Here is a 27,314-nt window from a genome sequence, read left to right as displayed (position 1 = left end):
TGGACCCAGCAAGGAAACCTAAGAGGTCTGACAGCTGGGGTCAGGGGCAGTTAAATACAGAAAGAGTGACACTGATGAGCTGACTTGGTATTTAATAGTTTGTAGGAGGCTTAACGTCAATTGTTGCAGCAATCCTGCAAGGGAGATGGTATTATTCCCATTTCACAGATGGGAAAACAGATACTACCAGGCTGAGCCCAGCAGACCCAGTCCCCACATGGATCAGGAACAGGTAGGTGCTGTGTGAGCCTGAGAGAGGGCTGGGACAGTGACAGAGCCCATAGGGAGGCACCTTTTTCCTTACAAAGAATAGTTCATTGACTGCCTACTAGACTTTAAGAGAGACAGCCTCCAGAAGGACCCCTTGTCCTCCAAACTGGACTTGAGAAAAATGAGGGCTGTCTGTAAGCCCCGGGGCACTTGAGGTCTGAGGTTAATGTTCTCCATCAGATGGCAGCACCTGCCCAATCACTGCTGCACACAGAGGCTGGGGTCTGTCGCTTTTTCCACCTGCCCCACATCCAGCTTAGCTTCCATGTCTACATGGGTGGGTGATGAGGCCCCTCAAGGCCCCCACCAGTGACAGGCATGTGGTAGTGGACCATCCACGGCAGGCTTCAGTAGTCCCTTGTTTGCTACAAACCCACAGAAAGGAGGAGAAGAGTATCCTCTGCCTTTGCTGATAAACTACAAAAAGGCACTCAGTGGGACTGAGCACAGTGGTGCATACCTATAATCCCAGCTACTCATAGTTCAGTGACTGAGTGTATGCTTAGCATGCATGAGGCTCTGGGTTTGATCCCCAGTACCACAAAAATAAATAAATACATGCAGACATACAGCAGCTACTCAGGAGGAGGCCAGCCTGGGCAAAAAGTTAGTGAGATTCCCATCTCAACCAATAAGCTGGTTATGGAGGTACATGCTTGTCATTCCAGCTACACAGGAGGTATGGGTAGGAGGATCAAGGTCCAAGGCTGGCCCCCAGGCAAAAACACGAGACCCTACCTAAAAATTAAAGCAAAAAAGGGCTGGGGGCATGATTCAAGTGGTGGAACACTGCTGAGCAAGCACAAGTCCCCAAGTTCACACCCTAGTACCACTAAAAAAAAAATGGGGGCCCAAAGGGGAGCAAAAGGTAGACAGTTGCTTTAGATCTAGAATACTGCTTCAGCAAGCTGGAGGATGCTGAACCCAGCTAGATGAAAGGAGGAAGGAAACTGACAATATTGGAGGAGCTGTCCACAGCTAACCGTAAGTGTTGCCTTTTAAAACTACAGAATAGGGAAAGACCCAAGGACAGGGACAAAGGAAGTCCTTTTAGTGTACAAGTTATCAGAGGCAGACTGATAAGCCCTGTGCCACATTCAGAAACTCCTATGAATAACAACAGCTCAAGTAAGACGGCTGATGTGTCATCCATCCTACAAAGCTTGTGCCCACTCTTCCCCCTGGGACAGCAAGAGAAGCTCTCGCCCCTCAGGTGGGCAGTGAGCCAGAGCAGAAAAGTTCAGCTGTCCTTGGCTTCCCACGGTCTGTGATTATTACAGTCTGCATCTGAACTGTCACCCAAAAGCCCATATGCTATAGGCTTGGTCATCAACCTAAGGCAAGTTGGAGTGGATCTTTAGTAGGTGGGAAGAAGTTAGGTCACTGGAGCCATGCCCTTGAAAGGGACATTAAGACCCTGGTCCCAGGGTCTTTCTCTGCTCCCCAGCTACCTTGAGATGAACAGACTTTCTGTATCGTGTGCTCCTACCACAGGCCCAGAGTGACGGGGCCAAGCAACCACTGGCTTGAGACCTCTGAAACCATGAGCCAAAATAAACCTGTCCTGCTTTTAAGCTGTTTGTCTCAGGTGTTTTGTTACAGCAGTGGAAAGCTGACTGTTACAGGGATCAGGCAGGGCCACAGCAGTCTAGCTTAAATGGTATCCCAGGCGCGGATGAAGGCTCAGCATACAGCCTGCAATTGGTGAACTAACTTTTTAAAGTCCAAAGAGCACTCACCACTCACACTAAAGCAAGCATTCCTGGCGCTATTATCGGATTTGGTTGTTGTTTTCAATAGATAGTCTCAATGAATTTTTAAGTGTTTCTGGCAGGGAAAGAAAGGGTCATACAGCATTAATAATCAAGCAGAAAGAACTAAGAGAAAAACTATGACAGAAATGATCGCGTAAGTGAACTGTAACACCTGACCTTTGTTTAGAAAAATTTAATGCACACACACTTTTCCAGAAATACCACCTAAAGTGAGGCTTCTTCTTTTTCCAGGACAACTGGGAGTCCCAGGAAACCACAGCGACACACCTGGTCTCCATAGTAACGTACCTGTCTCGAGTGCAGTGAACATGCTTCCTGCCTTGCTGCTGAATCCTGGAATAATCTGAAGGACCTCTGAGCACTGGAGCCACGCTAATTGTTCTAGTTCAGTTTCCTTCTGGTGAAGATCCCGAAGTTGTGTACCAGACCTGATGCAATCTTGCTGACAACTGCAATTTTTTTTTCTCTCCAGGTAATAAATACAGAGAGCAGACTATAAAGATGTGGTTTGTTACACACCTAACCCAAGAAACAATATGAGGTCACCGAGCTGGTAGCAAAGGCAACCTCGGGCTTCCCACATTTCATAGCAATGCTATTCACCTGGAGGCCACCAGCCCCCAGCATCTCTCTCTATCACTCACCCTGAAATGAATCTTTCATTTCAGCCAGATTGTCTCCTCCTCTTCCTAACTTTCCACTCCTGATTCAGTACCCCTGACTCAGAGTAAACCTCTGAAAGACAACCGGGAATGACAGCCTTTGGAAAGATGCCACCAAAGGTCAGGACTGGCGCTAACGAGGGCTGAGATGGCCCCGCTTCCAGCCAGCAAATACACAGTTCAGCCAACATCAACCAGCAATGTCTAAGGCACAGAGAAAGGAGGAAGAATCCCCATTAGGGAACCTCTGATTCTCAAGGGTTGGGGACCAGCAGGTCCCTTCGCTGGGGGTCATGAGGGAGGGGTAGGGAGAAGAAAAAGTTATTCTCAAAAAGGGAGCCGGTGGAACACATTAGCCCAATAGACAAATGGAAAGGAGATATTCCTGAAGGAGCAGGGACAAGAAAAGTGCCAGCAGGGGCCATTGCTTCCAGGATTATCAAACCACTGTTTTAGGTCTCCAGGTGAAAACTACAGAGGGCCACAAAGCCTCCTTCCAGGCCAAAAGACAAGGGAACATCACCCAAATTCAATCAAACTGAAAGAAACATGTTCTGGATCGTGGGCAAACTCTGCACTCTGCCACAATGACACGGTGAATTTTCCGGAAGTCTGGGAATATTTTCTTCATATCCAGTGAATGCATTTGCTTGGTATTGAATTTAGATTTGGTTAACAACTTCTGATGATGTCTTATGATAAATTCCCATTAATTCAAATAATCCCAAGTGCAGAAGTTGAGGGTTCCAGCCAGTCTGAGGACAAAGAGGAAGTCTGCTAAACAAATTAAGAGGATAAGCAAGGTACAAGGGTAAGGAAAGAGTGCTGGGGGTTCCTTGTAAAACGATTTTTCTCCCTAATTGCAAAAATAATGAATACCCAGTGAAAAATCTGTAATGTATAGAATACAAAAAAGCAGGGCAGAGAAGTCACGTATCGTTCCATCACATTCAGTCCTATCCACACTTTACCATATTTCCTTCCCAACAGTTTGCTCGGGCTTTTTCCCGTCCCAAACCTAAGCAAAATAAAACTATCTGTATAATTCTGTATCTTCCTTTCCAGCACCACACACAGAAGAAAAGCTTCAATTCCTAACTTTCAACCCCAATTAGCTACTTCCTACTCTCCTACTTATGTGCTAATTTCAAAAGAATTCTTAAGAATTCACTAAAAAGACCAATTTGAGGCAAAATCTGGTCAGTAGTTTGCATTCTAAATATACTTTTGTCTGAAAGTAATATTACTTGTCCTGTACCATATTTCCAAGGGCTTTTCTGTTAATTCACAATTAGCCAAAACAAAGAGTTCAGTTTACATCTCTTGATAGTCAGTGGCATAGCCTCCCAACGAGAACACGAGAACACGAACGCCTCATTCTACTGAGCAGGGCTACATGCTCCGTGGAGGTGGCTTTTCCTGCTGGAGCATCCTGGGGGCACAGTAAGCAGCTTCTAAATAAGGCACCAGGTCTAGAGCTTGAGGCTGAGCTCACGCACCAACCTTCCACTGTGTTCCCACTGCACCTGTCCTACAGAAATCACTCACCTCCCAACTGCCTCCTCCTCCAACCATGAGCTTCCTTAGTGCAGGAAGTTAAAAGGAAAAGCCCAGTGGTGAGCTGGGCAGATGAAAGCAACACACTGAGTTTCACCCCCTCTGTCCCTACCTCCTTCTCATCTGTGCTCCACACATCTGCCCACCGTGGGCTCGGTTCCTTCTGAACTGCAAGGCCACCTCCTAACATAGCAGTTGCCAAGGTGCCTGCATTTTCTAAGACCTTCATTTGCTTATTTATTTATTTATTTTACAGTCAGTTGAGCTACACAAATTCTCTCTGTGCTCTTGGTTGGATATACCCTACCACGAAAGTCGACATTTTTAAATATTTTTCCTGGATTGTAGATTCAGTAGAGGATTTGGAGGTTCTCAAGCCAAGGCCCCACTTGACAAATGAGGAAGGTGACATCTGGAGGGGAAGCACTCCCTGTGTCAAGTCAGAGCCAGACATGAATGAAATGGGGTCACGCCGCCAACCCATAAAGCCTCCATGGCCTTTTTAATTGTGTCTCAATTTTAACCAATGCATAGAACAAACTTGTGCCTAGAGAACACCACTAGTGCACCGGCCTGGTCCCTCAGGCCTGCAAAGCCAGCCCTAGGGCAAGCTGTCAAGATTTTAAGTAATTCATTGTACCTACCATCCTATAGCTAAGTGAGTGGGGGGTGGTTCAGCCACACATCTGGACATCCACTGTGCTTCGAGTTCTGTGCCAAGAATGGAGAGTCATCAGGAAGAAATCCTTGGAGTTTTACCTACAGAAGCCCACTGCCCTGGGAGAAGTAGACAAACCCGAGGCGCAGGCAGTGCAGGCAGGCTCCTCCCTGAAGGGACAAAGAGAGCTCCACAGAGCAGATAACCCTGAGTCACTCCTGCACCTGAAAGAATGGGTGAGATTTTTCCAGAAGCTTCCAGATCAGCAGTTCTCACACAGCCACTTTCACATTCACACTCAAGTCCTCTGTCCACAATCATCCTGTCTCAACTCCCCTTGCTAACTGCAAACTTTCCTCACTAGTAACTCCCGGCCAACAGGAGGAAGCCCATAAAAAAGAGTTAACTTAAGCCGTATACTGGTGCCTGTAATCCCAGCTACTTGAGAGGCTGAGATTGGGAAGATCACAGTTCAAGGCCAGCCCAGGCAAATAGCTCACAAGACTCCATCTCCACAATAACCAAGCCAAAATGGACTGGAGGTATGGCTCAAGTAGTAGAGCACCTGCCACAGGGAGCCCTTCATGGTACATGGGGGTCCCTGGTGGCGAGAGCTTCGGCATCCCTACTCGTGATCCACTTCCCCTCCCCCCTTTCATTAACACTGGAAGCAATTCCCAAATGCACCAGCTCTCACCTGGCAGTGAGCTGAGGTCAGACCACACTGCTACTAGATCCAGCAGTGCTTGATCACCAGGACGTATGCTAACAAAATCAGCAATTCTTTCACTAAAAGAGGAACCGCAACCCCCAGACATGCCCAAGTTCTGACACGAAGAGCAGCAGGTCCTTAGCATTCACCAGAGACCTGTTTCTCCTTTCACTAATTGGGAAGAAGATATTAAAAGAAGCCAAGGTGACCACCATATCCCATCCATGGAGGCCATGCCCCTGCCACACTGTCCAGGCTGTGTCACCAAGCACAGGATTCACACACCATGGCTGAAGGATTTTTCACAAAATGCATCCTTGCCACTGCTGTCCCAAGCTTGGGAGAGGGCTGGGGGTAGAAGGGAGCCCCCATCTTGCCACCCACAGCCCTGGCCTGGCCCCCAGGTTGAGCTGCTTTCTGAACATCCCATATTCCTTTGGTCAAGAGTGCCTCTCCAGCCACACACAGTAAATACAGAAAACTGCACAACGCTGGAAACGATTCTTTTCTAAACACAGGTGATTGATTTCAAGAGGCTGTCAGTTCCCTCCAAAAATGAATTAGAAGGCAGCAAATGGAAAGGCCGGGGGGTAAGAGGGAGGGGTGGGGACCACTGTCCATTGTGTTTTTGGGAAGGGAAGCGGCAGTTAAATGAACAGAGGAAAAGCAGAGAGCAAAGCATTCTGCTGCTGCAGGGGGAGCACACTGCACTGCGTATGTGCTGCTTGGAATGGTGGCTTGAACACTCCCAGCAGTCCTGCCTGGCCTGTTAGCACGCCCCCATCCAAGCTCACCCTGGGCTTTCCCAAGCACATCCCAGCAGGGACCAAGAGGTCCAGTCTCACTGGGGCTGAGGAATAACCTACAGATCTCTCTGAGCAGCCCTCAAGGTTAGGGTCAACAAGTGTGCGTTAGGGACCCTCAGAGATGCTTCTCAGAAGGTGTGAGGCTGGGAAGATCCAAATGGCAGCTCCCCAAACGCAAGTGACCTTCACTGGCTCCCTTTTGGAAATCTTCCAGTAGGCATCTGCCACAGGCTCTGACATCGAATGCCTTAAACCTGAATTTGAAAAGGAAGACTTAGTGGCAAAGGAGGAAGGTACCATCCAAGCTTTAAATAGTGACAGTGGCTATCACCACTATTGCATGCACATGGCGCTCACAGCCACATTTCCTTTGATTGTCTAGGTGGCCCAGGACCCCTTTCCGCCTACAAGGAAACGAACTTAGCATCGCCCAGCCAATAAATGACAGAGCAGACATAGACTATGCTTGAAACCCAGGTCTGCCTGGCTCCAACACCCTGATCTTTCAGAAAGAAATAAGACTTCCTCACTGGCTACTGCAAGAATTTGCTACATCAGTGGGAGAGAGACCACCTGTGAGCAGGTATTCTGCACACGAGGCCTAGACATGCCTGCGTGGGCCTCAGCTTGAGCCTCCGTCAGATAGGGTCTGCACCTCTGCTAACTTCCTCAAAACCCAAAAGCATAAGATATTCTGAAGTGTGCAAGGTATCAACACAGGCAGCACAGCCATGGCACTCAACTGCTCCCACCCTGAGGGTTCCCCCCTTTTATTTACTGGGAGACCTCTCTGTGTACACAAGAATTGAACCACTTCTGCCTGTTTGCTTGCACACGAGGCACAGGGGCAAATGAAGACACATTGTATACCACTCATGCCCTGAAAGGCACTTCCATGGCTGAGGGAGGAATAACAAGACTTATACAGGAAGAAGTGAATTTCTACCCAGGCCAGGCCATAGGAGGACATATAATTATGACTAGAATAGGAACAGAAGAGAAAGTGATTTGGTTTAATTCTTGGTTCTTCCACTTCCTGCCAATGGGGAGCCTTGGGCGTTTTATTTTGCTCTGGGGTTTTTTCATTTAAGAAATAAGTTTGATACCATTTACTTTGCATGTTGTTGGTGAAACAGGAGGAAGAATATATAGCACACGTCACCTGATGCCCACGTACTCTGTATTCCAAATGCCAACACAGCTAGGTGCAGAGAACTGTGAAAATAGAACACCAGTTGATCCACCAACATCTCTCAGGGAGATGGACAAGCACGGAGCTCCCTTTATCAGTGCTGAGCAACTATCAATTCTAACTGGAAAACTCCAGGAAGGTTTCTCAGAAGAGGACCTTGAGTCAAACCTAGGAAGGAACAGGAGGAAGAAAAGGCAAGACCCAGGAATCAGAAAGCCAATCAATCCATCAGTGGCTACCTAGGGTCAGGGCTGGGGCTGGGGCTGGGGCTGGGGCCAGGGAGTGACTGCAAATACGGATGAAGCATCCTTCTAAGATGACAGAAATGTCCTAAAGCTGGATTATGGTGACAGATTCACAACTCTGTAAATTTACTAAAACTCATTAAACTGTATACTTAAAACTGGGTGTACTTTATATGAATTATTGTATACCTTTATATAACTGTTAATTAAAAAAAAAAGTAAGTCAGACTATCACAGATAAAGAAGTGGAGGTAGGACAGAAGACAAGGAACTATCTAGCCCTCCACTGCCACCCTATCTCCTAGCTGTAGGCTTCGAAGTTGTTTCTCCAGAAAGGCCCTCGCTGCTGGCCTAAGGAAGGAGCACCCCGCCCTGGCCCTTGAGTTCCAGCAGCACTGGCACTGGCAGCAGGGAAGCCCGGATCCAGGTTTCCCAGAGCCCTGCCTGGAACAGCCCCTTGGTAGACACTAGAAACAAAATTCACTGCCTAAGAGGACGGACCTGGGGAAGGGAGCAGTGAGGTGATGAAACGTGTTTTCAACAGTGAACAGGTGACAGTGTGGCTGTAGCAAAGGAAACAGAAGCCATGCTCCAGGCGAAGGGCAAAAGGGATCTGCTGCCTGAGAAGAGGGGGGCTAAGGCTGGGGAGAAGAGGCCTGGGCCACAGACAGCACTGCCCTGACTAGGCAGGTGAGGTAAGGGAGAGGAACAAGTCCCCACACACGCCTGAGATGTCTGGCTTTAACAAATGAGTACATGAAACTCTGCAGTCCTAACAGGTAATGCACAAGTGTGCGTGACCCTTACCCTGCCAAGTGCAGGTGAGCTCAGCTGGGGGACCTGAACAGTTGAGAGGAAACTGTACTCTAGCAATGCACTAAATATAGGGTCTGCCCAAAAGGGGGTGAGGTCAGGAGGACTGAGGGGGACACTAAAGCAAGGAGGACAAGGTTGAAGGAGACATTGCAAGAAAAAGATTTCAACAAGGACTCAGGGTACTGAAGCAAAATCAGCGAAGACCAGGAAAGGAAAACCTCTTTCTCCAGGGCCTTCTTTCTTTCTTTAGGATCAATGGCAACCTTAACCATGCAGTATTTAACAGTCTTGACTTTTCTTAGCCAAGGGTCAGAGACCCACGGCTGGCCCCTCCTAGGAAAAGACAGGGCAACTAATGAGGGAGGTGGGGCTAAGTTGGCCCCTTTATCCCCAGGCTCCTGGCTTCCTGAGAACTTGAGTTGTACCTCAAACACTGAAAAGAAACACACACAGTACCCGGAAAATGTGGGCACTGGATTAGCAAGAGCTGGGGGTACACCAGGCTTATTGATGTTAAGGAAAACAGCCCCAAGAAGACCTCTCTCCTGTTCTCAGGCTGGCAGAGGAGGGTGGCACAGGAGAGGGCCAGCCTTCTCTAAGAAGAGTGTCCTGAGTTAGCCATGTGTCATATATGCAGAGATGTGAAGCTTTGCCTCTGAAATTCAATTTTACTTGAAACGACATGGCCAAGGTAGGGCTCTCTTAAGGATTTACTGTGCTTTTCAGATGGTAAAAAAAAAGTCTTTTAGACTTACACCTTGCTCATCAGCATCTACGGAACGTTCCACCTGTCAGACTGTATTGATTACTGAAGTTATATTACACCCACACCACTAGAGCCCAACCAATTTTTTCGGTGGAAAGTGATTTGAAAGAAACATTATCCCCAAATGGAAAATGATACTAAGAAAGTTCCTAAGTCCATCCCCGTATCTCTATGTACAATTACTGTCTTCCCAAACGAGAAAGGCAATCCAGCGGGAACACGACAAGAGTCACATGAGAGTCACACAGGCACAGCCTTGCTTGTGACACGAAAACAGCAAAGAAACCCAGTAAGCCTGTGGTATAATGGGTACCTGCAAGTAGAGCTCAACTCAAATCTGCAAGGGTCTACACAGCCAAACTCCACAGAAGCCTTCCCTCCCCAAGCGCAATGACCTCAGTTCTGGCAAACTAGCAAAACACACATAATCCCCCATCAAGCCTGGACGGGCAACTCATAAACTGAAAGCCCTCCACAACAAACAAGCATGGTTCAGGACTTGTTGGAGACTGCAAAGCCCTAAGACAAACCTGATCCCAACCTAGATAAAGATTGAGCTGCCAAGTGGCTTAATCTTCGTACCAAATAAACTAAGGCTTCCTGTGAGTGCCCCGGATCCTCACTGGTTCGTGGGTGAGCATGGAACTCTACCATTCATGAATAGCAATACAAGGTTTTAGAATAAGTTTGGGAGAAAGACATACAGAGTAATGAGAAGAGAGGACCGTCCACTGCAAACACACAACATGGCACTAGATACAGGATTGCCCTGCTGCAGTCAACACAGAACAGTACGTGAATGACAGCCTGAAGGTAGGAGGTGTAGGTATTACCATCTGGTTGAATGAAACTCACTGCAGATCGAGGTAGGGATATAGCTAGAGGAGTTTGAGGCTTTGGATTAGGTGGGGGCTCTGCACCAAAGAGAGCTCATTCCTTCTGCCATGGCTTGGATTTCTAATACTGAACAGCCTTGTGGTCACAAGGGGGACTGAGATAAATTCTGAGGCAATTTGCCTGAGTTCTTTTATTTCTCTTAAAATCTCTCTCAAGGAGGATCTGTTGGAAATAAATGGGTGCTTCCCTGGAGTTTAGGTAAATCCCTGCTCTGAGGGGTTCAACTTGTTCTGGTTTTCTCTGCAAAAAAATCCAATAACCTTCCACTCATCTGATTTCCAAAGGTATGGCTCCCAAAATGTTAATGACACACTGGCAGTCATGGTGCACTTTAAAAACAGAGTAAAAGTGGGATCCAAAGGGAGCCAGCAAGGCTAGAAGGTGACACTACATCCTACGACCAGGGAGAGGCAGAGCCTGTGGGCCTTCCCTCTGGCACATTATCCAATAAAACCTCAAGAGCTCAGTAATTATAGGAGCTTTCAAAAGTGAAACAGAAATAGATCTAGGGCCAAAACACCGGTTTGCTCGAGACAAAGGGCTGGCTTTAACTAGGGAAAACAAAACAAAACAGCTTTTTGATCTGTCTTCTGAGCTGAGGAATCCATATCAATTTGAAAATATATATATAACTGAATCTATTATAAGGGAAAAAGTAGGATTCAGATCAAAAGCCATGTTCTCCTTTAGGATATAAATCATTTGATACAACAGAGACCAGGCTGCATTCTAAGTGAGCCCCTGATACCAAATCAAGATGAGAAATCAATCAGCTTATGACTTCCCTTGGACAGCCATCATGCTAAAGACCGCGGAGCTTCAGTCCTGCTGAAGACAGACCATAGGACTTAACCAACCAAACCTGCTGTGGCATCTCAAAGCCATCTTCCTGGAGAGCACCAGACTGCAACAGCTGGGTCTTGGGGACACATTCCATACCAAAGGCTGCCAGGTGCGTCCCCTCCCCAGCCCATTCCTAGCCAGCTCCATTTTGAGAGACTCCCGCACCAGATCTGCTGGTCCCTGGTTAAAGGCTGTTTCTTTTCAAACTGGGAAGGGTCCTGAAAGGAAGAAAACCAGGCAGTGGAGGGAAGGAATCACCCGATCTGGAAGAAGGCGGCAGGGACGCCCGGCTGCCTTGCAGGCTCTGAGCAAGTGCAAGGTGTGGTCGGCGGGGCGCTCCCGCGGATGAATGGTGGTGAGAACAGTGTGCACATTCGGCGCAGTTCAATTTTACCAGACGTACATTTCAAAACTGACTATTTTAAAAATTCAAGAAAGGGTCCCATGAAGACACCGGCTTCTGCAAGGGAGTGTGGCGTGGGGGGGAGGGGAGGGGGCGGTGGCGGTGGCTGGATGGTGTCTAAAGCCGAGTCCCGAGTCAGGACTCGGCGTCCTGGCAAGCACAGTCCTCTGGGTGGAATTGGTATTGGCGGGGAGAGGAGGGTATGGCCTTTGGCGTGACCAGACCAGCGGGATGCCCTGGGAGGCCGAGATCAGTGTCTGCAGGGAGCGCCAATTCCACACTGTGACTCTCGGACTCCACGAACTGCATCCTCTAGGGACTAGGCACTTGTTGAATAAAAGGGCTGAGGGCTCCGCAGTCGCTGCCTTGCAGCGAGGAGAGAAACCCCAGTTCTGGCGCGGGAGCCCACTGGACTAAAGGGAGCCGGCGCCCAGGCGCTGCGTGATCCCGCACCCCCGGGGGCCGTGCCACGCAGCCGGGGAGGTGCGGCAAGGAGGCAGCGCACCCAGCAGCCTAAACTTTCTGTAATCTCCAAGCTTCGCTGTTAAGTTAGGGCCAGGAAAGCCGCACAAAACATCGCAGAGGAGGGAACGTAAGAGCTTCACCACAGTAAAGGAAAACAAAGATTTTAAAGAGAGACTGATCCAATTAGCACGGCACCTACTATGTGGAAGGCACTGGGACAAAACCTAACTTTAATGTGTTCTCATTCAGTCACAACTGCCCCCGAGGGAGGAGCTGTCCTCATTTGAAAACAGAAGCAAACCGCGACCTAGGAAGGTGGAGTGTCTAGACCAGGTCGCAGTACGGGTCACGGCGGGGCAGGTCTCGATCCATCCGCCCAACAGTCTTGGAAGGAGGAAGCTGGTTGCCAGCGCGCGGTTCGTCACCCCTTGTTAAAGCTCATAAGCGACCCACGTGGGCCACGCGGACCTGTCCCCCGGGGCAGTTAGTCCCCCCTGGCCGCTTGCCCCGTCGGGTCCTAGCAGTCCCACGGGATTCCTGAGCTCCGCACTGAGTCCAACAGCAGGGACAGTGGGGCTCAGCGCGCGGGGCCAGACCGCCCACGCCCACCCCGCCACCCCCACTCTGTGCGCAGCGGCTCATACACAACAGCCGCCCAGCACCAGTCCCCACCAGCAACTGCGCCCCGACACACAATTCCACAAACGCAGTCCAAAATGTGCACACCCAACAGCACACACGGATCCCCACGAAGACACGCCATTCCAGAGACACAGCACCGTCCGCGGTCACCTACAAGTCCACCACACTGAGAAACACAAGCACACCAACACACGCGCATACACGCACACGCGCGCGCGCAAACACACACACACACACACACACACGCACGCAGAGAACCGGATCGCAGCGCACGCCGGGGCACACGCCCGCCCTCCCCGCAGCCCCGCAGCCCCGCAGCCCGCCCCTTCCCTACCGGCTCCGGAGCAAGACTCGGCCCGCGGGCTTCCAGAGCCCAAGTTCGGCGCCGACGCCTGCAACGGCTGCGGCGGGCGCGGGCCGCTGCCCGGGACGAGCGCCGAGGCCGGAGAGGTGGCTAGGAGCGCGGGCGTCCGTGCGCCCGCAGCCGCCGCGCTGGTCCTCCGCTCATCGCCGCCCGGAAAGACAAAAGGAAGCCGGTAGCCAGGGAGGGAGCAAGGTGCTGGCGCCCGCCGGTCCGCGGTCCGTCGCCAGCTGCCGCCGCGGCCCGCCTGCCAACCCGGGAAGGAAGGGACGCGAAGGCGGGACCCGGAGGCGGGGGCCGGGGCGGGGCTCGAAGCCGGGGGCGGGCACTCAAATTTCCTGCAGACCCGCCCCCGCATCGACCACGCCCCCCGGTCTTAATCCCGCCCTGCAGGTCCCAGCCAGACCACGCCCCCGGTCGTAGCCACGCCCCCTTACTGGACCCGCAAAGCCGGGCCTGGACCCTTATCACCTTGCAACTCAGCTCGCTCTGGGCGCCACCGAGGCCTTGCTAGGTCCCAACCCCGCGTGGCATTGGGGCAGGGGCGGAACTGAGCACCGGCCCCGCCTCCCTAACCCTTGGCCTCTGGCCTGCGGGTGTGGGAGAGGCCGAGAGGAGGCGCCCGGGAGGGGCCGGCTCTGCACCGCCCCTCTCTCCCCCCCACCCCCGCCTCCGCAGTCCTCAGCAGGAAGTGCGGCCCGGCCAGGGAAGGGGAAGAGGACTGAGTCGCCGAGGCACCCCGGCACTCTGCTGGGCAGCCTACCAGGCCCCTCTTCCCTTCCACCCCAATCCCGCAGGTACCTACCACCCACCTTCCGTGCCTTGTTAGAGGAAAGAGCTCGGCCTATTCTGGTTACCTCTGCCAACTCCTTTGGCAAGTCCTTTAGACTCCCTCGGCCTCCATTTCCCCACCTATAAAATGACAAGGAGAGGCTTTCCTTCCTGACGTTCTGTGGGTCTTCAGTCTCCTTGCTGAGGATGGGGCTTGGTTGACAAATAAGGAACCCTGGGTCTCAGGAAGGGGCAGACTGGTATTTCCTGCACACTTCCTACATACCCCTGCCGATTGCACCTGCCATGACACCCACCCCAAACATCCGAGAAGACAGGTAACCACAGAAACAGCCGTAAATCTAGAGCGGGGCAATCCTGTTGTGCTGAGACAAAACTGTCTTTCTGGTGTCTCTAGGGAAAAACTCAAATCCCTCCCTTCAAAAATCCTCCTCCACAAAAAAAAAAAAGAAAAAACGTGGTGCGTGGACTCCTACTACACAGGAGGCTGCCAAGGCACTGGTGGTAGAGTAGCTTTGAGGGAGATGGGTCCAGGGCTTCAAGACCCCGGGCTCTTCCTCCCTTGTCTGCAGGCAGAACGGCAAAACTGAACCTAGAGGGAGTTAGTCTCCCTGCAGAGGATAGGTAGGGTTACAAGTGAACAGCCCTCATCAGACACCTAGCCCAGTCCCAGCAGCCGGGTACTACAGCACAGGTGTTCAGCCAAGGGTAGGTTATGTTGTGCTGTGATCCCAACTCACACCCTGGTTACCATTCAACCTGAAAGGAGAAGCCTCCACTCCAGCATTCAGGAATGCAGTACCTTTGACATAGGGTCCCAGCATCTCCTCTCAGGGCTCCCAAGGTCACACTGGGTTCCTCTATTTCCAGTAAGAGAAGAGAGCACTAGTGGGGTCCAAGGGGATCGTGTAGGAGCTGAGCCTTGAAGTAGTACACATCATTTCTGCCTGGATTCATTGACCAGAATGAGTCATATATAGGTGCTGAGTGTGGCTCATTGGTGGAACACTTGCCTATCACGTGAGGCCCCTGATTCCATCACCACCATCACAAATAGAATTAGTCACATGGCCCAATTTGGGTGCAAGAGACTGGGATTTATGGTATTCCTGAGTACCTAGGAGAAAACTGAGCCAGTTTCATGGGGAGAAACCACACACACTGGAAACAGAAGTACACATAAGCATGATAATTACCGTCCTCGAGGACTATCCTGTGACCACCAGCAAAATCAGCTGATGAGGGAAAGGACCTCAAATTCTCACAGAGGAGGTGACTAAAGCCAGTATCTGTCATTATGCTGGGCCCACATAGGCACTGAAAGAACTAATGGGTTTTTATTAAAATTACTTGTTGCGCTTTAATAAACCTAAGTGTGTATACTACTAGGGAGAATCTTTCAAATAAACATGGTTCCAACTCACGCACTACTGTTCCAGAATGTTTGAGGAAGCAGAAGCCAGCTTATTTGTAGGTCTTCTTAGGATTCTATCAGCCAGTTTTATTTGTAATTACAGAGGAGAGAGATATGGCCGCCAGGGGCAAGGCTCCCTCCTGCTGTAGACACCACAATGGCCCCAGAAGCTCACAGGCAGAGAAAATGGCAGAGGACCTCCTAGCAGCACCAGCAATGAAAACAAAGGAGGTGGCCAGAAAGGGGAAAGTTGGGGGGCTATGGCGATCTGCCAGCCAACAGACTAGCTGGATCCTGCCTTGAATTATTAGGTGGATCAGGGCAGGGAAGGTCAATTTGTTAATCCTACAGATGCTGTGGTCCAGGGCTTATCCAGGCAATGTGGCTCAGAGGCAGGTGCCAATGGGCTCCCTTGGCCCCCTAAATCTTTGCAAGTTGCAACGGTCAAGCTAAACTAATATGTCCCCTTTCCTACAACTACTGCCCTGCTTTGGACTGAATTGTGGCACCCCTGCTCCTCCAATATATTGAAGCACTAACCTTCCATGCAACTGTATTTGACTGCAGGGCTTTTTACAGGTGTGCTAGTCAATTGTGTTTCTATAACAAACACCTAAGGCAATCAACTTATAAAGGGATAAAGGTTTGCTTTGGCTCACAGTTTTGGAGGTTCTGCCAATTGTATCAGTTTGCCCACTTGCTTTGGGCCTGTGATGAGACAGCACATCATGGTGGGAGTGCATGATGGAACAGCACTGCTCAGTTCAATGCTAGGAAGCAAAAGAGATGGGAAGGGAGGAGAATCCCACAATTCCTTTCAAGGGCTCACGCCGGTAATCCTAGCTACTCAGGAGGTAAAGATCAGGAGGATTGAGGTTTGAAATCAGCCCTGCAAAATACTTTGGAAGACCTTATCTTGAAAAAAAAGCCCATCACAAAAAGGGCTGGTGGTGTGGTGACTCAAGGTGTAGGTCCTGACAATACTCAGTCAAAAGAACAATGCTGGAGGTATCACGATACCTGACTTCAAACTGTGTTACAAAGCAATAACGATAAAAACAGCATGGTACTGGCACAAAAACAGACATGAAGACCAGTGGAACAGAATAGAGGACCCAGATATGAAGCCACACAACTATAACCAACTTGTCTTTGACAAAGGAGCTAAAAATATACAATGGAGAAATAGCAGGCTCTTCAACAAAAACTGCTGGGAAAACTGGTTAGCAGTCTGCAAAAACTGAAACTAAATCCATGTATATCACCCTGTCCCCATATTAACTCAAAATGGATCAAGGATCTTAATATCAGACCCCAAACTCTAAAGTTGATACAGGAAAGAGTAGGAAATACTCTGGAGTTAGTAGGTATAGGTAAGAACTTTCTCAACGAAACCCCAGCAGCACAGCAACTAAGAGATAGCATAGATAAATAGGACCTCATAAAACTAAAAAGCTTCTGTTCATCAAAAGAAATGGTCTCTAAACTGAAGAGAACACCCACAGAGTGGGAGAAAATATTTGCCAACTATACATCAGACAAAGGACTGATAACCAGAATATATAGGGAACTTAAAAAACTAAATTCTCCCAAAACTAATGAACCAATAAAGAAATGGGCAAGTGAACTAAACAGAACTTTCTCAAAAGAAGAAATTCAAATGGCCAAAAAGCACATGAAAAAATGCTCACCATCTCTAGCAATAAAGGAAATGCAAATTAAAACCACACTAAGATTCCACCTCACCCCTGTCAGAACAGCCATCATCAGCAGCACCACCAACAACAGGTGTTGGTGAGGATTCGGGGAAAAAGGAACCCTCTTACACTGCTGGTGGGAATGGAAACTAGTACAACCACTCTGGAAAAAAATTTGGAGGCTACTTAAAAAGCTAGACATCGATCTACCATTTGATCCAGCAATACCACTCTTGGGGATATACCCAAAAGACTGGGACACAGGTTACTCCAGAGGCACCTGCACACCCATGTTTATTGCAGCACTATTCACAATAGCCAAGTTATGGAAACAGCCAAGATGCCCCACCACTGACGAATGGATTAAGAAAATGTGGTATCTATACACAATGGAACTTTATGCAGCCATGAAGAAGAACGAAATGTTATCATTCGCTGGTAAATGGATGGAATTGGAGAACATCATTCTGAGTGAGGTTAGCCTGGCCCAAAAGACCAAGAATCGTATGTTCTCCCTCATATGTGGACATTAGATCAAGGGCAAACACAACAAGGGGATTGGACTTTGAGCACATGATAAAAGCGAGAGCACACAAGGGAGGGGTGAGGATAGGTAAGACACCTAAAAAACTAGCTAGCATTTGTTGCCCTTAACGCAGAGAAACTAAAGCAGATACCTTAAAAGCAACAGAGGCCAATAGGAAAAGGGGACCAGGAACTAGAGAAAAGGTTAGATAAAAAAGAATTAACCTAGAAGGTAACACACATGCACAGGAAATTAATGTGAGTCAACTCCTTGTATAGCTATCCTTATCTGAACCAGCAAAAACACTTGTTCCTTCCTATTATTGCTTATACTCTCTCTTCAACAAAATTAGAGATAAGGGCAAAATAGTTTTTGCTGGGTATTGAGGGGGTGGGGGGAAGAGGGAGGGTTCAGAGTGGGTGGTAAGGGAGGGGGTGGGGGCAGGGGGGAGAAATGACCCAAGCATTGTATGCACATATGAATAATAAAACAATAAAAAAATGCAAAAAACAAAGGTGTAGGCCCTGAGTTCAAACTCCAGTACCACAAAAAAAAAAAAAAAAAAGGAGAAAGAGAGAGAGAGGCTGTGGTGACTTAAAGACCTCATACTCCCACAAGGCCCCCAAAATACAGTCTCCACCAACTTCCAATAGTGTCACTCTGATGACCAAGCCATATGGTGACACATGGGCCTTTGGGGACATTCAAGATCCAGATAGTAGCAAGTAATAATTAAATCAGTGTGGGGTTTTAACCCAACAGGATTGGTGGTCTTTGAAGAGGAAGGGAAATAAATCTCTCTACATGCGCAAAAATCAAGGGAAGACTGAGTGAGTAGAAGTACAGCAAGAAGGTGGCAAGCCAGGAAATGAGCCCTTATCAAAAAATGTACCAGCCACCACTTTGATGTTGGACTTTCAGCCTCCTGAACTGTGAGCCATCCATTCTGTGGTCTAGTCTCGGCAATCAGAGCATAAGATCTAAGACACACCCCATGTTTTTATTTTTTTGTTTTCCATTCTGTCGGCCCTACCACCCACTCTAATCTCAAGGCTGGGGTCCCAGGATCCCACCCTTCAAGACCACAGCTTAAGAGCTTTTTCTACTTCTTAAGTAACATCTGGCCCTCTAATCCCTACTTTTCTGACCCCTCTGTCCCCACCTTGACTGCTGAGGAGCACGTGGTGAGGATGCAGAACTTGCCTGGCCAGCCAGGGCTCCATAGCTGGGCTCTTTCCTCGTTACCATCACCAAATGCACACCTCCATGCAAGCACGTGGAGGACTGGGAAAATTGAGCAGGATTCCAAGTCAGGTACACCTGGACTCCTCACCTCTTCTACAAAGCAGGCAACCCTCCCTTCCTGGACTGGAACATTCTCTTTTGTAACTCAACTGAGCCCTAATCCAAGGCTCCACTTTTCTAATTTGTAAAATATGGATATCAATGTCCCTTTTGGATAAAAAAAGAGTTAATGGATGCAAAAGGGCTAAGGCTAGGTAGGTATCCAGTAAATGATAAATCTATTTCTTTCATCATCATTGTCTTTTCCCTCCTTCTCTTCCTCCTTCCTCTTTCTCACTCATACAAAGAAAACCATCTCAAGCTGGCCTCCCGTAGCTCATACCTGTAATCCTAGCTACTTGGGAAATTGAGATCTGGAAGATTGTGGTCTGAGGCCAGCCTAGGCAAAAAGTTCTCAAGATCCCCATCTCAACAGAAAAATTCTGGGTATGGACCTGGCATCCCAACTACAGTGCATAAAATAGGAGGACTGAGATCCAGGCTGGCCTGGGCAAAAAGTGAGACCCTATCTCCAAAATACCCAGAGCAAAAAAGGGCTGGAGGTGTGGCTTAAGTGATAGAATGCCTGCTTACCAAGCACAATGCCCTGAGGTCAAGCCCCAATACCATGAAAAAGAGAGGAGGGGAAGGTAGGGGAGAGGATGGGAGAGGGAAGGGAAGGGAAGGAAAGGCCAGCTTACCTTTCAGTCAGAAGGCCTGTGTGCTGGTCCCAGCTGCACCATGTTCGGTCAGTGTCACTAAACAAGATACCAAAACCTGTCTTATTTCCTTTCCTCAGAGTGCTCTGCCATCAGGTGACCAGAGGGAGGGAAGTCTGATATGCTAAGGGATGGGAAATGGCTTTGTAAACTGTGAAGTGTACTTGAGCCACTGCAAATTTTGATCTTGAAGTAGTGGTTCCACAAAGAGTTGCCAAGTTGGGATGAATGTCTGTGCACTTGCGGATTTGCACAGTTGGATGGAGGAGGAGTCCATAGCTGCTGCTGCTGAGTCAGCAGCCTTCCAGTTCCCCCAACTCATAAGACCCGAGACCCCAGCCCGGGGCTCTGCACAACGTGCTGGCAACTTTTCTAAGTCCGTGAAAAATGAGCAGAGATGCGTAGGGTCTGTTTGACCACAGATTGCTCATGCTAAAGCATGAGACCAAAACCACACACAAACATTGTTGGCAATAATGGAGCCGATGGGTTTTGGTTCTTACTGCACCCTTAAGCTTCTGTTTTCCAGGGTCACAGTCCAGCCTCAAGTCTAGCTTGAATCCTCCTTCTGCCCCAACCTCCAATCAGCATGAACCATAAGATCCTAACCAATTAGGTCATGCTGAGTCTAACTGAGGGATATTTAAGCCCCTGCCCTTCCTCCTTCTCCCTCTCTTGGCTCTCTCTCTCTCCCACCTGGCAATAAAGAATCTCTTGGCCAGATCACTCCTCTCCACGTGGTCATTTTGGGGCCTATATTTCCAACATTTTGGTGCCATGACTCGGATGGAGGCTCCCCACTAATCCTGGTGGGACCCCCCCATTCCAACTCACCCCACGACCACCCTGAGGACGTGACTGGCCAGGACTCATCCTCCCAATTGCCCTGCTTGCATCCAACACCAGACATTCTTTGGTGAGTCCATCTACCCTTCTTGGGCTCCCTTTGCAGTCTTTCCCTTCGGTGTCTCTGGGTTTTAGAACACTTCCCCTGCTTTGGGCTATCTCTGGGCGGCTCAGACGGTAGAGGGATCCCCTTCTCCACAGGGTTTGGATGTTACAGGGTCCGGAACCCTACAAAACCTAGGCCTAGGTAATCCAAGCCGCCGGCCTCTGGCCTGCAAACCACCTGAACTCAGCGATGGCTGGGTCATGTGCGCTTTGCGTTTTCTCGGATATTTGTGCTGCACGAGGACGCTCCACAGTACATAATATCCTCCTCTCCCATTCCGGGACCAGGTCCCTCATAATGGGTGCCTCTACATCTTCTCTGCCATCTGACTCCCCATTGAGATGCCTCCTCAATAATTTGGACACCTTGAGTTTGACCCCAGACATAAAACCAAAAAACTTGATCCGCTTTTACACCCAAATTTGGCCCACTTATCCTTTAGATAACCAAAGTCACTGGCCCCTTTTTGGGTCCTTAGATCCCATCCTCCTACGGGACCTATATAATTACTGTGAGTGATCGGGACGATGAGGAGAGATTCCATATGTTCAGGCCTTTTCCTACCTCCGTCTCAATCCAGCTCTCTGCACCACTTGCAAACCTAAACATGTACTTCTTCCTCTAAAGCCCTCCACCACAACCCCTCTAAAGCCCTCAGCCCCGACCTCCGCTCTCCCTTCGGACTTTGACCTGGCTGATGAGCCCCCTCCATACCGCTGACAGGCTCCACATGATCCTCCTCTTCCACATCTTGCTGCCCCACCATCTTTCAGCCCACCACCACTTCCTGCTCCTTCATCCCCTTCCATGCCACCATCCTCCCCTCCCACTTCACCTTCTGCTCCATCTCCCTCCTCCCCCACCTTCAATCCTCCCACTACTAGGTCATGCACACTTGCTGCCCAACCTCCCCCTCCTTCCCTCTTAGCACCCCTCCGGGAGGTAGCCAAATCCAAAGGCATTATCAGGGTTCATGTCCTCTTCTCCATGCTTGATCTCTCCCAAATCAAAGTCCGCCTGGGTTCCTATACAACTAACCCCTCAGCCTACGTCAAACAATTCCAATATTTACTCCAGTCTTACAGCCTGACCTACCATGATATCTATATCATTCTCTCTAACACCCTCTTGCCCAAAGAACATAGAAGGGTTTGGGAACAAGCTCGCACATATGCTGATGAGGTCCACCAGACTACTCCCGCTCACCCTACAGGTGCCCTTGCGGTGCTTGACCATGATCCCAATTGAGACTACAACACCCAGGCTGGTCTCACCCTCCGGAACCAATTTGCCACCTGCCTCCTGGCAGGATTAAAATGGGCCTCACAAAAGGCCATTAATTTTGAAAAACTCCAGGAAATCATCCAGGATAAAACAGAAAACCTCCCTACCTTCCTAGATAGATTAACCAGGGCTCTCCAACAGTACACCAACATTGACCCAGAATCCACAGATGGTAGACAGTTCCTTATGACTTATTTGTTCTCCCAAAGTTACCCCGACATTAGGACTAAACTAAAGAAACTTGATAGAGGCCCCCTCACTCCTCAGACCGAGGGGCTGGCCACCACCTTCAAGGTGTTCCACTCCCGGGATGAAAAGGCTAAACGCCAAAAATACCAAATGCTGGCTCAGGCCATGCGGGGGCCAGGAGATGGCCCCACACGGGGTTCTCAACGCCTGTCGGCAGGACATCTTCTGGGCTCCTGTTACCGCTGCAGAGGGGAAGGGCATTGGGCCAAAGCCTGTCCCAACCCCAAGCCACCATCACGGCCATGTCCTACATACCATGTCACTGGGCATTGGGCAATTGATTGCCCTGGCTCCCGGCAGGGGGTCGGGTCAGCCTTGCATTCCAGTCCAGACCTCATAGGACTGGCAACGGACGATTGAAGGGGCCTTGGGACTACCCTCCCGGCGACTACCATCTCATTTCTGGAGCCCAAGGTAAGCCTTTTAGTTGATGGGTGCCCCATATGCCTCCTCCTGGACACCGGTGCCACTTTCTTGGTGCTGACAGAGTTCTGGGGGGCCACCAGCCCATCACAAATCCCTATTGTTGGGGTAGGGGGACAAACTATTTTTCCCAGAAAGACCCCCATGCTTTCCTGCTCCTTTTTTGGTCACCCTTTCGCTCACCAATTTCTGGTTATGCCCCAATGTCCCACCCCTTTGCTGGGAAGGGATATTTTAACCAAATTCCAGGCCTCCATCTCATTTAACCTCTGACCTATTCCCTTCCTTGCCCTTATGACTATGGATGGCCCCTCTGATTTTAACAGCCAAACCCTCCCTTCAGGGGTGGATCCTAGAGTATGGGACATGACACTCCTTCCCTGGCAACTTGTCCTCCCATCAAGATCCTCTTACAGGACCCTCATCACTTTCTGTGCCAGCCTCAGTACCCCCTCCCTACTTCCAGTTTGTTGGGGCTACAACCAATTATTACCAATTTACTCCACAAGGGCCTTCTCAGGCCTACTCATTCCCCATACAACTCCCCCATCCTAGCTGTGAAAAAGTCAAATGGCACCTACCGCCTTGTCCAGGATCTTAGACTTATTAATAACACTGTTAAACCTATACACCCCCTCGTCCCTAACCCTTACACCATTCTCTCTTCTATTCCTGCCTCCTCCACTCACTTCTCTGTCCTCGATCTCAAGGATGCTTTCGTTACCATCCCCCTCTCCCCCAACTCACAGGACATGTTTGCTTTTACTTGGACAGACCCACACACACACAACTCCCAACAGCTCACCTGGATGGTCCTCCCTCAGGGGTTCAGGGATAGCCCCCATTTGTTTGGCCAGGCACTTGCCAACGATCTCAGGAACTTCCATCTCTCTGGGTCCACCCTCCTCCAATACGTAGATGATTTACTCTTGTGTAGTCCCTCTCTAAACATCTCTCAAACTAACACTACTTTACTCTTAAACTTCCTGGCAGACAAGGGATACCAGGCTTCTCTTCACAAGGCCCAACTTTCTCAACTGATGGTCACATACTTGGGAGTTCTGCTGTCCCATGACTCCAAAGCAATCACTCTGGACAAGAAACAGCTCATACAGGAAATGCCAGCTCCCAAGACAAAGGAGGAAATTCTTTCCTTCCTGGGGCTGGCCAGCTACTTCCGCGCCTGGATCCCCAACTATTCTGTCTTGGCGGCCCCCCTATATAGAGCCACCAAGGGAGACTCCTCTGAACCTTTACTTACCCCTATTGACACCCCTTTCAACAGGCGCTTCTCCAGGCCCCAGCCCTCCACCTGCCGGATACCCAAAAACCATTCACCCTTTATGTCCATGAAAATAAAGGCTTAGCCTTGGGAGTTCTGGGTCAGGACAAGGGTCCAACATTTACCCCAGTAGCATATCTATCAAAAAAACTTGACCCCACAGTCCAGGGATGGGCCCCTTGTCTACCGGCCTTGTCCGCAGCTTATGTTCTAGTTCAGGAAGCAAAAAAACTTAGTTTTGGGGGGTCAATCACGATCATCTCCCCCCATCACCTGGCAGAACTCCTCACCTATAAGGGCCTAAGGACAATTCCCACCTGCCGGATCTTGTCGCTTCTTGTCTCCTTCCTGCACGACTCTTCCATGACCCTCTGTGCTTGCTCCTCCTTAAACCCCGCCACCCTCCTGCCCACCTCTACCGCCATGCTACGCACTACTGCGTCGAGACCCTGGAGGCCCTTCTCCCCTGCCCTTCACACATCCAGGAGGGGCCCCTGCAGGGCTCCACCTACACCTGGTTCACCGATGGCCGCTCATATGTGGAGGGGTGTACGGAGAGCAGGTTATGCTATAGGATCCCTAACCCAGACCATCGAGGCGCAGCCCCTCCCTCCCAGTACCACCAATCAGCAGGCTGAACTGTTTGCAGTCACAAGGGCTCTCGAGCTGGCAGCTGACCATTCCCTTACTCTATACACTGATTCTAAATACGTCTTCCACATCCTCCTCTCCCATCCAGCTATCTGGAAAGAAAGGGGGTTATTTACCATGAGAGGAACCTCTGTCACCAACTCCACTTTCATTACCAACCTACTCCGGGCATCTCTCCTTCCCTCTAAGATTGTGATCGCCCACTGCCGGTCCCACCAAACGGATTCATCACCCATAACTATGGGCAACTCTAAGGCAGATCAGGTTGCCCGACAGGCAGCAAGGGAGAATTACTACACTCTGTCTCTTGCAAAGCCTCAGGACCAGACTCCTGAATCAGCCCATGAGTCACTCCCTAGACATAATCTCCTTTCGTATTTACACTCCATCTTCCACACTAGCACTCAAAATCTCAAACTTTTCTTAAATTCATTCTTCCCCCTTACCCTGGAGGACTCCCAATATCTACACCATCTCACCTCCATATGTCCCACTTGTCAAAGGGCTAACCCACACACCCCTTTAAGGCCTGTCCCATTCCCTACTCACCAGGCCAGGGGACACATCCCAGGGGCAGACTGGCAGCTAGATTTTACTAACATGCCCAAGATAAAAAAACACAATTACCTTTTGGTTCTGGTGGACACTTTCTCGGGGTGGGTAAAGGCCTTTCCAACCTCCAATAAGAGGGCCTCAACTGTGGCATCTATTATTGTAACCCACATCATTCCTACGTTTGGGATGCCTACCTCCTTCCAATCAGATAATGGCCCAGAGTTCACCTCCCAGGTAACACACTTATCAAGGCCCGTAATATCCCATGGCAGTTCCATATCCCTTACCATCCCCCTTCATCAGGAAAGGTGGAATGCTCCAACAGTACACTAAAGGAGATTCTCACCAAACTCACCCTGGAACTACACCTAGATTGGGTTCAACTCCTTCCAATAGCCCTCTTCTGCCTACGGGTGCTCCCATGGAACCCCACGCAAATATCCCCTTTTGAGTTAATGTTTGGTCGCCCAGCTCTACCTCCGGGAATCACCTCTGCCACAGGCCCCCTTCCCAGGACACCTTGCTTTCCCCCTTCTCTCCTTCCTTCTAACCCAACTGTGGAGACACCATGACACCTTATCTCCGGATCCTTCACGCACTCATCTCTCTTTCCCTTTAAACCCAGGGAACTGTGTCTACTTCTCTCCCCCTTTCCCCGAGAGGAAACCTCTTACCCCAAAGTGGAAAGGGCCCCTAAAAGTCATCCTCTGCACTCCTACCACAGCCCGATTAGAAGAAACTCCAAGAAAATTAACATCTTGGATTCATATTTCCAGGCTGAAGCCAGCCCGGCCCTCTGGAGACAACTGGCAGAACAATCCCAGCGACTCTTCACTTTTACCCCCCACTTTCGTTTGCACCCCTTCCCCTGGGAGCCCCTTGAAACTTCACATCTCTTGGGTTCCTGTTCCCCCGGCCCCCAAGGATGTGCCTTAACTCTCTCTTTTTATTCTCTGTTCTCACCCTCCTCTCCATGAATGGCAGGCTAACGCCGGAGGGTACTTTTGGAGGTTTAAGATATGGGAGACCTACACTGTCTCAGAAACCTCTGTCACCAGTCTGGTGGGCACTGGAGACTGCTCTCCTAAGGGATGCCAGACCTCTATCTCAGGCATGGTGGCCCCATGAGGTACAACTGCCCTTTCTTCACTCAAACTAAGGAGTACTGCAAGAAGGGGGCCAAATGGACCCAGGAATATGGGGATGCCCCTATTGGTCCTGTCAGTCCTACTGGGTATTAGGATCAAAGGGCCCAAACAACAAATTTCACCTTTATAGGGACAGAATGAGACCATCGTGGTCCACATCCTCAACCCATGGGACAACAGATGGGTCCAGGGTGAACTGATAGCCCTCTATGCTGGGGGCACTGCCTCCAAGCCCTCGGCTCACATTATGATATCCAGGGAACTAACCCTCCCGGTTCCTACTCAAAAGGAGGTGACTACTAAGGTTTTACAGTCTGAACAGACCTTACAAAAGTCCCTTCACCAGCCCTCCACCCCCCCAACCTGGCTCCAATTGTTCCAGGCCTCATTACGACTCCTAAACCTGACAGTGGCCATTAATGTCGCTGACTGCTTTCTGTGTGCCTCTCTCCAGCTCCCTTTACTGGCCGCAGTTCCCATTAACGTCTCTTCTCCTGTCACAGCTTCCCCTACCTTGCAAAACTCCTCATGCGCCCCTGCCTTGCCATCGGTGCCTCTATGGGCATCTGACTCTACTCCTCCTCCTATGCACACCTGTTATACCCCGCTCTTGGCATCTGGGTCCAAACTTTCTCTCTCCTGCCATACTAATCTCACCATTACAGAACAACTGGCATCCCCCTCGGGGCTATATTTCTGGTGCCACAATACCCTACACTCATGCATAGCTCAGGTTACTCCCGGGCCCTGCATACTGGTGATCATAGTTCCCCAACTCACTCTTTAAGGGGAAGCTGAATTCTCCCTCCTATTTGGCGCTCAGCCAAAGTGCGCTGCTTTCTTGCCCATCATGGTGGGTATAAGTTTGGCAACTTCCATTGCTGCTGCAGGCCTCGTGGGGGGAGCCCTTGGCCATAGTGTTATTTCAGCAAGGGACTTCGAGGAGCTCCTACAGATCACCCTCGATTCCACCTCGGCCTCACTGGCCTCCCTCCAGCATCAGCTCACTTCTCTAGCTCAGGTGGCCCTCCAAAACCGTAGGGCCCTGGACCTCTTGATGGCTGAAAAAGGGGGTGCCTGCTTCTTCCTCCAGGAAGAATGTTGCTACTATGTCAATGAATCTGGGATTGTCAAACAGAACGTAAAAAAATTAACAGACTTGGCCGAGGACCTCCTGAAGAGACCCACTAAAGGCACCCTAACCAACCTACTGAGCTCTCCTCTCCTTACCTGGCTCCTGCCTTTCTTGGGCCCTTTGCTCATGCTGG

At 49.9% G+C, this 27,314-nt stretch overlaps 1 protein-coding gene across 6 annotated transcripts in view; it reads right to left on the bottom strand.

The window, feature by feature from the left end:
- Positions 1-14,801, bottom strand: part of Hpcal1 (hippocalcin like 1) — a 100,159-nt gene extending 85,358 nt beyond the window's left edge. The window contains exon 1 of one of the 6 annotated variants that reach the window (XM_074049160.1): positions 14,665-14,801. The gene's annotated coding sequence lies outside the window, so the exon portion shown is untranslated. Of the gene's footprint in view, positions 1-13,043; positions 13,339-13,882; positions 13,902-13,927; positions 14,028-14,158; positions 14,178-14,664 lie in introns of those variants that run through there. The other 5 variants (XM_074049163.1, XM_074049162.1, XM_074049161.1 and 2 more) reach the window with 5 other exon arrangements.
- Positions 14,802-27,314: the final 12,513 nt, after the last annotated feature.

Source organism: Castor canadensis, chromosome 12 (assembly GCF_047511655.1).
Source record: "Castor canadensis chromosome 12, mCasCan1.hap1v2, whole genome shotgun sequence".
NCBI lineage: Eukaryota > Metazoa > Chordata > Mammalia > Rodentia > Castoridae > Castor > Castor canadensis.
Note: the sequence above shows the minus strand (reverse complement) of the source record. Positions and strands in the feature narration are given on the sequence as shown.